This window comes from Rhinopithecus bieti, unplaced genomic scaffold (assembly GCF_001698545.2).
Source record: "Rhinopithecus bieti isolate Rb0 unplaced genomic scaffold, ASM169854v2 scaffold_13900, whole genome shotgun sequence".
Classification (NCBI taxonomy): domain Eukaryota; kingdom Metazoa; phylum Chordata; class Mammalia; order Primates; family Cercopithecidae; genus Rhinopithecus; species Rhinopithecus bieti.
Genome location: NW_016808376.1, coordinates 2780229 through 2790912, shown reverse-complemented (window position 1 = coordinate 2790912; position 10684 = coordinate 2780229). Strand labels below are relative to the sequence as shown.

At 40.8% G+C, this 10684-nt stretch overlaps 1 protein-coding gene across 14 annotated transcripts in view; it reads right to left on the bottom strand.

Moving 5' to 3' along the window:
• The window catches only part of CELF2 (CUGBP Elav-like family member 2), a 558220-nt gene that overhangs the window by 212345 nt on the left and 335191 nt on the right, over positions 1 to 10684 (bottom strand). The window contains exon 1 of one of the 14 annotated variants that reach the window (XM_017886689.1): positions 9594 to 9612. The exons of the other annotated variants lie outside the window; for them this stretch is intronic. The gene's annotated coding sequence lies outside the window, so the exon portion shown is untranslated. Of the gene's footprint in view, positions 1 to 9593; positions 9613 to 10684 lie in introns of those variants that run through there. 14 annotated transcript variants of the gene reach the window in all.

Here is a 10684-nt window from a genome sequence, read left to right as displayed (position 1 = left end):
GGGAGAACTACAAACCACTGCTCAATGAAATAAAAGAGGACACAAACAAATAGAAGAACATTCCATGCTCATGGATAGGAAGGATCAATATCGTGAAAATGGCCATACCGCCCAAGGTAATTTACAGATTCAATGCCATCCCCATCAAGCTACCAATGACTTTCTTCACAGAACTGGAAAAAAAACTACTTTAAAGTCCACACAGAACCAAAAAAGAGCCCACATTGCCAAGACAATCCTAAGCAAAATGAACAAAGCTGGAGGCATCATGCTATGTGACTTCAAACTATACTACAAGGCTACAGTAACCAAAACAGCATGGTACTGGTACCAAAACAGAGATATAGACCAATGGAACAGAACAGAGCCCTCAGAAATAACATCATACATCTACAACCATCTGATCTTTGACAAACCTGACAAAAACAAGAAATGGAGAAAGGATTCCCTATTTAATAAACGGTGCTGGGAAAACCGGCTAGCCATATGTAGAAAGCTGAAACTGCATCCCTTCCTTATACTTTGTACAAAAATTAATTCAAGATGCATTGAAGACTTAAATGTAGGACCTAAAACCATAAAAATCCTAGAAGAAAACCTAAGCAATACCATTCAGAACATAGTCACGAGCAAAGACTTCATGACTAAAACACCAAAAGCAATGGCAACAGAAGCCAAAATAGACAAATGGGATCTAATTAAACTAAAGAGCTTCTGTACAGCAAAAGAAACTACTATCAGAGTGAACAGACAACCTACAGAATGGGAGAAATTTTTTGCAATCTACAAAGATTGCAAAGATACCCAAAAATGGGTATCTGACAAAGGGCTAATATCCAGAATCTACGAAGAACTTAAATAAATTTCCAAGACAAAAAAAACCCCATCAAAAAGTGGGCAAAGGATATGAACAGACAATTCTCAAAAGAAGACATTCATGCAGCCAACAGACATGAAAAAATACTCATGACTGGTCATCAGAAAAACACAAATCAAAACTACAATGATATACCATCTCACACCCCAGTCAGAATGGCAATCATTAAGAAGTCAGTAAACAACAGATGCTGGAGAGGATGTGAAAAAATAGGAACGCTTTTACACTGTTGGTGGGAGTGTAAACTAGTTCAACCATTGTGGAAGAAAATGTGGCGATTCCTCAAGGATCTAGAACCATTTGACCCAGTCATCCCATTACTGAGTATATACCCAAAGGATTATAAATCATGCTACTATGAAGGCACATGCACACGTATGTTTATTGCGGCACTATTCACAACAGTAAAGACTTGGAACCAACCCAGATGTCCATTAATGATAGACTGGATTAGGAAAATATGGCACATATACACCACGGAGTATTATGTAGCCATAAAAAAGGATGAATTTATGTCCTTTGCAGGTACATGGATGCAGCTGCAAACCATCATTCTGAGCAAACTATCATGAGGACAGAAAACCAAACACCACATGTTCTCACTCATAGGTGGGAACTGAACAATGAGAATACATGGACACAGGGCAGGGAACATCACATACTGGGGCCTGTCATGGGGCAGGGGGCTGGTGGACGGATGGCATTAGGAGAGATACCTAATGTAGATGACGAGTTTATGAGTGCAGCAAACCAACATGGCACATGTATACCTATGTAACAAACCTGCACGTTGTGCATACGTACCCTAGAACTTAAAGTATTAAAAAAAAAAAAAAGACAATAAAGAGGCTGAAAATGAACTAAAAAAAAAAAGGATGAATGATCACAGATGGCTGAAGAGCAACTATATCCCCTGGGGCATGTAATAAACCATGAAGGCAAATGCTCCGATTATTACAAGGCAGTAGGAAATATAAAATGCTAACTACCAGAAATGTATTTATTATGAAATTTATGAAATATCAAAGACTTACTCTGTTATCCACAGATATGACTGTTTTATTCTATATTTTTGAATACATTGTATTTTTGGACACAGCTCTATTAATTAGCTGCAGCCAGAGTGAACCATGGGAAAGGCAATTTTTACCTACATCAACAATGTCTGCATTTTGGGGGAATTACTGAAAATATAATCGCTGTATTCTGATGTAACTATAAATACACACACATATATGTATACTTGTATGTATGATAAATGCCATCTTGGAAACGTCTAGAGATTTGTCAAACCTCTCTCTTATTCCTAGTTTGCTTAATAGTGTAGTCCACCTTGCAAGGGTTGTGTTTATATTTTTGTAGGTATACGGGTCCATTTTTGACACCTTGAAATGTGAGTAGACATATGTGAGAGAAAAGGCAAGAAATGGTTAGCAGATAACAGAAGCGAAAAATGGTTCTGAAATGATTCAGGATTCCTTGGTTATTGCCGAAAGTGCTGTGAAAGGTGGAAAATTAAAAATAAAAACACAAAGAACTGGAAACTTAGGAAAACATTAATCATCAAAAATGAACTGTCCTTACTGGGTCATTTTTTTCCAGACAGCACATCTTGACTACTCAAAGGAGGTGTAAAGTAGCTCAAGTCACCATAGTTGCAGGACATAGTATTTCATGTCAAGTGGACAGAAAGACCTTATTTTGACAGATGGGAAGAAAATTTGAGGAAATACACAGAAAATTATAAGCGTGTGTTGACAGAAAAATGAGATGAGTGGTTTACATTGGTAGAAGCCACACAAACTCAAAAGCTGTGGTTTTAAAAACACAAAATTTAGAGTAAGCGCAGAGTATTACTCCGTTTGAAAAACAGCAGACATATAAATTAAGTTGCCAAGGAAGACATCAAGAACAAACAGTATAAATGAGTTTTAGGAGACAAGTAGACACTTTAATGGGGGCAGTAGGGATTTAAGGCTGTAGTGACAAAGTAAGTGGGCAGGACAGCAAAACTGAGAGGTGACAGCAGTGAGGCAAAATGCTACCATCACCGCTCTAACAGCATGAACCCTGGACCACTGCACCATTGTGAAGTGAATTAAAATGAAGAAAGCATGTTATAATAGATCATTGGTTTATGTATTTATTTTTTTAAAGGGAGTGAATTGAGAGACTTAATCCCCTCGAGAGAAGTATTTTCAAAATTTAGTTGCTATGGTTGAGCTCTCCCCTCTGAGCCACTGGTTGCTTGTGTGAAACTCTCATATTTTTATCCAATTACCACCCTAAACCTACCTCTCTTTATCAATGGAGCATATCCAAGGGCTTTCACCCTATGGCCACATTACAAATAACAAAGGACATTGAATAATCCAGATTCCTAGCTCTGAAAAGTTTAGATTTACATCCAAATTAACAACCAACAAGAGAACTGGCTATTCTTTCACTCCCTGAGCCCTGGGCCTAAGACTGCTCGAGAGTTTGGTTTGGGCGGCCCCTGCTGTTGAATGATCTGCACTCAACTGGGCCCAGAGGTCCTCACACTACATCTGTGTAAGTTCTTGGCCATTTCCACCACTGATTGGGTCAATTTCAAAAGACAGCCTGTTGAACCTGAAACCATCATACTTAATGGTCCAGCTAAGTGGTTCCCGTTAGAAAGGAAGCCATATAGATTGAAGTAATGAGTAAAACAATGTCACACAATATTGGGGGCAAATTCTGCCTTATGCCTGTTGGTAATCTACCTGTTGCTCCAGGAAAGAAAATCTCAAAGTCAGCATTTTTTCTCTCCCATCCTGGTCTGTAAGAAAAAAACCTCACACTATAAAAAAATATATATAAGCATGCACGAATCAAAGGGAAATATGCTGTCCATAAGTCATAGAAAGTATAAGAATTTATGAGTATGTACCAAAGGAATTTTCAATCTTTTCAGCATCTTTGGAAATTTCACGTATGACAGACTGTAAGCTCCATGAGATCAGGGACCATGAAAGCTGTGCGTACCAATGTACACTCTGAACTTATTGCAGTGCCTGGCACATGGTAGGTACTTAACAGATGCATGTGGGGCAGATGACTGAATAACGAAATGATAACGCCTTGCTGAACTTCCCATTCACCTGACACAAATGATCTCCAATTTTTGAAAAATTTAAAACATTGCCATTTCATGTTACATTTTAAAATGCTGAATCAGTTTGTTTTAGATCTAAAAAACGTCAAGTTTATTGCATTCATCTTTGTATTGCAATTTATTTTCAATGGAGCCACCTTTATCCCATCCCATGTCCATCTTTGTTAGGAATGAAGAAGCTAAGGGATATTGTCCTTTTCTCAAAAAAGGCTCATGAACAGGTGGAATCAATCTCATTTCATAGGAACGTCATCAAGAATAATAACAGCAACTACATTGAGTGTGTAGGTATGTATATGTACACTGATCTCTAATCTTTCATTATCAAGAAAGACAGAGAGAGAGCGCGATATGGTTTGGTTGTGTCTCTACCCAAATCTCACCTTGAATTGTAATGATTCCCATGTGTCAAGGGCAGCACCAGGTGGCGGTAAATGAATCATGTGGCAGTTCTCCCATACTGTTCTCATGATAGTGAGTAAGTCTCATGAGATCTGATGGTTTTATACACACGAATTCCCCTGCACAAGCTCTCCTGCCTGCCGCCGTGTAAGACGTGACTTTGCTCCTCATTCACTTTCAGCCATGATTGTGAGGCCTCCGCAGCCACATGGAACTATGAGTCCACTGAACCTCTCTTTTTCTTTATAAATTACCCAGTCGTGGGTATGTCTTTATTAGCAGCATGAGAACTGACCAATACAAAGAGACAGGGACACAAGAAACAAGAGACAGTAAGAAAAACAAAAGGTACAGGTCTTCACGTTTCCGTACATATTAGCCTAATATTTTTTTCCTTGTCTTTCATCTTAGCAGGACTTCACTGGATTGTGCCTTATCAATGTGCTCATCACTAGAGAAGTGATGGCCACTGCACAGCAGGATGGGGGTAGCAGGCTCTTTTCTGCGAAGAGCAAATGTCTCATGCTAAGGAACTGTCCCAACATGGTGTTCAGCCTCAGAGACTCACTAACATCACAGAGGATTATCACCCAACTCTTAACCCTCACCACCTATCAAAACCTTGCCTCAGCCAGGCATGGTGGCTCACACCTATAATCCCAGCACTTTGGAAGGCTGAGGTGGGAGGGTCTCTTGAGCCCAGGAGTTTGAGACCAGCCTGGGGAACACAGCTAGACCCTGTCTCTACAAAAAATAAAATAAATTAGCCAGGGGTGGTGGCATGTGCCTGTAGTCTCAGCAACTCAGGAGGCTGAGGCAGGAGGATCTCTTGAGTCCAGAAGTTTGAGGCTGCAGTGAGCTATGATTGCGTCATGGTATTTCAGCCTGGGAGACACAGCAAGCTTCTGTGTCTAAAAAAAATAAAAATAAAAAACAAAACAAAAAACATACCCTGCCTCAGAATTGGGATCTCCAAACAGTGTCCTTGTAAGCAAGGACTTCAGAAATCACAAATCTTCATGGTTGTGAAAAGTGCTTCCTCCCATCACATCTAGGATCTTACTCCAGACACACAACTGGAGAGCTAGGAGACTGAGGGACCGGGAGGAACTGGAAAACTCTGGATGTGCAATGCTTTTGCCCTTATTTTTCTTCTTTCTGCTACTTTCGGGGACTTATATTCCAAACTGTAAACTGTACTCCCAGATACTGCAACTGCATGACTAGATCTTCAGAGAGATGCTCTCCCGCCTCCTCCAGGGAGCTTCTCTCAAGCCCTGGTCCCACTCTATGGTAGACCTGGTGCCCGACACATATTCCCACAGATCTGCTGTTGATCTCCACAACAGCAACTGCAAACTTGAAAATAATTTCCTAGGTTTCTGTCCAAGAAGGTAAGTTTCCTGAGGAGAAAAACTGAGCTTGGCTATGATTTAAATACTTGATATGCATCAATAAAACTTTAAAGTTACACATAAGAAATTCTTTCACGACTGCTTGTTGTAAGAGGCCTGTACCTCCTAGTGTTAAAGGAACAAATCTAAAAGGAGGGGGAAAGGACCTCAAATCCTAATCACTGCTTATCAAGTGAGGAAGGCTTTTGGAATATGCTCTATGAAGGGCTTACTTTCTCAAGACATTTTGAATCAACACAAATAGGTGGCTCTCTACTGTCACTGTTTGAAGGGTAAAGCTGTTTGAAAAGCAGCACAAAGAATCAACTGATTTTACCATTAGGTTTTTTAACTTTGACAATTTCTGAACATCATAAAAGCCTTTTTAATATGGCTCTGTATTATGTAAAGCGGATGTCCTTGGTTACCAAACTGATTAGTAAGTGGTTTCTATCATTTTAATGGTTGTCATCATTATTGAGAATTTTTAAAAAGTGCACGAGTGAGGCTGCAGAGCAAGGCTGTTCTGCATAGTTTGGGGGGATGACAGGCTGTCATATTAAGAAAGGATCCAGGGATAGAGCCAAGGCCTTGCTGCAGAGATCCATTTTCAAAAATACACTGGTCCAAATCATGAATAGTGCTATGCATTAGAAAAAGAATGTTCCATTCAACAGCTTCTTAAAAACACAATGGAAGGCAGGATAGAAACTGAGATTTGCCAGAGATGCCTTAATTACCTAGTGTACCTGACCTGGGTGTGGAGCATTCCAGATTCTTTAAGATGAACTCATAATCTGCCATCATTCTGGGCTATGCGGTTATCTGGCACACAGAGACAAAATAAAGTCCCTCATCAGTCTACACTGAGCGCTTTCTTTAGGAGCACATTTCCTCAGTTAAATGTACATCATCTCTACTCTCCTCTGTCATCAGAACATTTCTTTGAGCATGCTGGGTTCCATGTATTGAGAATAAGACCTCCTGAAAGACAGTTTCTGCACGAAACACTATGGGGCATCCTTCATTAAGGAACAGACATAGCAAAACCATTTTTTTCCCCACAAATGAAAGTCAAGGACAGTAAAAAAAACATACTAGCCTGTCAGCACTAGACAAACTTACTTGATTGCACTAACCAGAATATTAACTTACATTTATTTTTGTGTTTCATTAACATCTGTGTCGCTATTTGACCAGGAGCTCCTGAAGGGCATCAACTATTTGTTTTGTTCATCACTGTGTCCCCAGCACAACATGGTACCAACAAGGTATCAACCACATAGTAAAGGCCACAGGGCCTCAAATATTTGTTAAGGGAAGATGAGAAGAAAGGAAAGAAGGAAGGGGCAGCAAGGAGAGAGGGAGAGAGGAATGAAGGCAAAAACAAAAGGTACTGCAAAACAGAAAATGCTGCTTAATGGCTTGGCATTAGAAGAATTTGCCTAATTTCTTTCAAGCAAACAGTCCAGACCTACAAAGACTCCAGCATCTTACGTGTGCTATTTATTCACAAGGCCACAGAGACTAGCTAGCCTCTGAAAACACTAAGATAGGTCTTAAAATTTTTTATCAACCATGCAATTGGACCCATCAAGGAAGAAATTGGTTTTCTATGCCTGGAAATTGGTGGGAATTTTATTATTTCTGAATTTGCAAAATAGTATGTAGTTGAAAAGTCCAATTGCACAGACTTATAAACGTCACAGGCAAGATACAGGTCTAAGGTGGTGATTTCTGTCCCCGACAATAACATGTCTTGGGGTCTAAACAATGGAAACTGTAGACACTGGGCTCATTTACAGGCTACACACCTCCTTTCAAGCTCCTGGCACGTCTGCAAATGGACGCGCTTAAAAGCTGTTGATTTGAGAGGTATGGGGTGGCCAATCCGTGCACTGTTTGAGCTGCACCTGCAGTAATTCTGCACTTCAAGGACTCCAAGCTTCAGGCAGGAGCACTCAAAAAGTATTTGTAAGAGCCTCAGCGCTATCTGTAGTGCTGCGGTAAGTCTCACTATGGCCCTTTTCTGATTTCAGGTAGTAATCTAGGAAATCAAGGGCCCAAACCAGCCACAGTGTGGATGGGTTGCAAGAGTTGGTGAGGGGTGGGGAAGCTGGAGGAGAAATTAAGCACTCCCTAGATGCAGCAAAGGTGACAGCAAAGGCTCTTTCAGGGTTTCACAGCTGAATGCAGCTGTCCTAGATTCTCCTTGGGATTTCTGAAGGGCAACAATGCTCTCTGAGTGGCAGCTGGTACTTCTGGCGGGGCGGGGAAAGGGTCTTTGGAGATGCAGAAATTTCAATTGCATAGATGGTGTGGGTTGTTAGCATGTCTCTAAATAATAACAAGAAGTAAGCTTGAAACCCGATGCTCTCTTGGTTCATTTTCTGTTATTAAACAATGATAGCAACAGGTGAAATGCAACCCTGTTAGAACATTAAAAACTAAGGAGCGAAACACAGCAAAGCTTTTCTCTTTGCTTCTAGTGGGAGGGAGCACAGGGAATGGCACAGTTTTGCTATTTGCTACCAACTATTTGGGGAATATTTGCTCCTTTGGCTAAATATGCATACATTTGTGAGCAAATATCTATCCTTCTGGTACATGAACTCTAAAGACAGTATCCCCCCACACCTGGCGAAGGTGCTTGACACACACGACATGCTCAGAGGATGCCTGCTGACTCAAATGAACTTCTCCTTTCACCTGGAGTATTAGCATTGATCCGACCAAGTTCTGCTTATGTCAGGAAAATTAACAGCTGGAAAATGGAAGCATAAACAAGTAACTAAATGGGTTGGGGCGGAAGCTGCACAATTATTTACGATTATCAAAATTCAAAGTGTACCCATGAAACGATGAATTCTATTATACGCAAATAATATGTCAATAAACCAAAAAGAGGGGGAAAAATCAAGCAGCCAGGCAAATCACCAGTGCCCTTAGGATTTGAACCCAGATATCCCCATCGTCTTCGTCACTGTGGTGTTCTAGTCCCTTGATCATTACTGGGGAGAAGAATAAAGGCTTTTTCATGTGTACATTTACAACTTCTATTTCTTTTTCTGTGAAAAGCCTATTTGTATGTTTGTATCCCTCACCCATTTTTTTTCCTAGGGTTTTGATTTTTTAAAGTAATTTGTGAAAGTTTAAATATTAAAATAGTCAATTTGTTGGTAAAAAGGAACTAAAGATTTATAGTACAAACATGACATTTCTGAATGACACATTTCTTCTGGAATTGATTAAATAAGTTATTAACGGATAAGCCTATGCTAGAGAAAACCATAAATGTGATTACTATAAGACATTATTTTTCTGTTTACAATTTTGTTTACAGTGCTATGAAAGAAGTTAGGTCTGCTATCCTGAATCCCAGGCAACTCCCCAGCTTCTTTGGAGGTATTGATAGTGGACAGCTACTGTCCTGAGGACACAGGATTGTACCAAAGTAACATGTGACTTTTAGGTTGCCTATCTACTGAATTTCACCAACTAAATTTATTGCTCTATTTTATCAACCTCTCTTAAATATGCTCAAGTTTACGCAAGAAGTCTCAAGTTTCAGGGGGAAAAAAATATGCCTTCGGACCCTCCTGCCTTTGTTACTACAGGGACACAGAAGGTGACGTGGTGGCACCGCCTTTCTGGTGCCTCTTCTTGTTGAAGATTCATTAGTCCTGATCTAGTTTCAGCCTTGTTCATGTATCTGGTCAACTGGGTGGTGGCTTGAAAAAGTGCCATAAGCAGGCCATTCTGTCCGAGCATCTCCACTCACCTTTCCTGATGAAGTCACCATTGGAGACAGGCAGGGGAGCAGGGCTCCTCCATCCTCGTTTCACAGAGAGTGACACAGGAGTTAAGTGACTTGCAAAAGGTCACACAAGCAGTCATTGGTCAGGACCAAAATAGAACTGGGGGTTGCTGACCTCTTCGTCTCCTGCTCAAATGATTCAAGGACAAGAGAAGTGACTCCTGAGCTGTAAAATAACACTACAGGCTTTTGATTTTCTCATCCTTGCACAGGATGAGCTAAGACATTTACTTGCTTTAACATTTCTCTTCAACATACAAATAAGAAGCTGTTGAACTGGTGGGGAAAATCCAAGGCCAAGAACCCCAAAGTCAGTAACTTCAGCTTTTCTGCTGACTAGTTACAACCTTACGCAAAAATCTGAAGTCACTGTACCTCAGTTCTTCTCTCTACAAAATGGAGACATTAGGAACTACTTACTGAATATACTAATCTTTTTTTTTTTTCTTTTTTTAAATGGAGTCTCACTCTGTCGCCCAGGCTGGAATGCAGTGGCATGATCTCGGCTCACTGCAAGCTGCGCCTCCCAGGTTCAAGCGATTCTCCTGCCTCAGCCTCCCGAGTAGCTGGGACTACAGGCGCCCGCCACCGCACCCAGCTAATTTTTTAAAAAAATTTTTTTTAGTAGAGACAGGGTTTTACCATGTTAGCCAGGATGGTCTTGATCTCCTGACCTCGTGATCCGCCCGCCTCGGCCTCCCAAAGTGCTGGGATTACAGGTGTGAGCCACCGTGCCTGGCCAGAATATACCAATCTTTTCACAGAAGTGACATATTTTTGAGTATTGTTACTCAAAGTTTTGGGGGCAAGGTGCATGGGGGCTCACACTTTGTGCTCACACTCCCAAAGAACTTTGGGAGGCTGAGGCCTGAGGATCACTTGAGACCAGGAGTTCAAGACCAGCCTGGGCAACATGGAGAGACTCCCCATCTCTCTCACATTCATATGAATATGGTTTTTCAGCATGCCACTTAAGAGGAAAACAAAGATCAAGTGGAGGCGACCTACTGAAAACAGTACACTGAGCCTTGAGTTCGGACTACAGAGAACCAGGA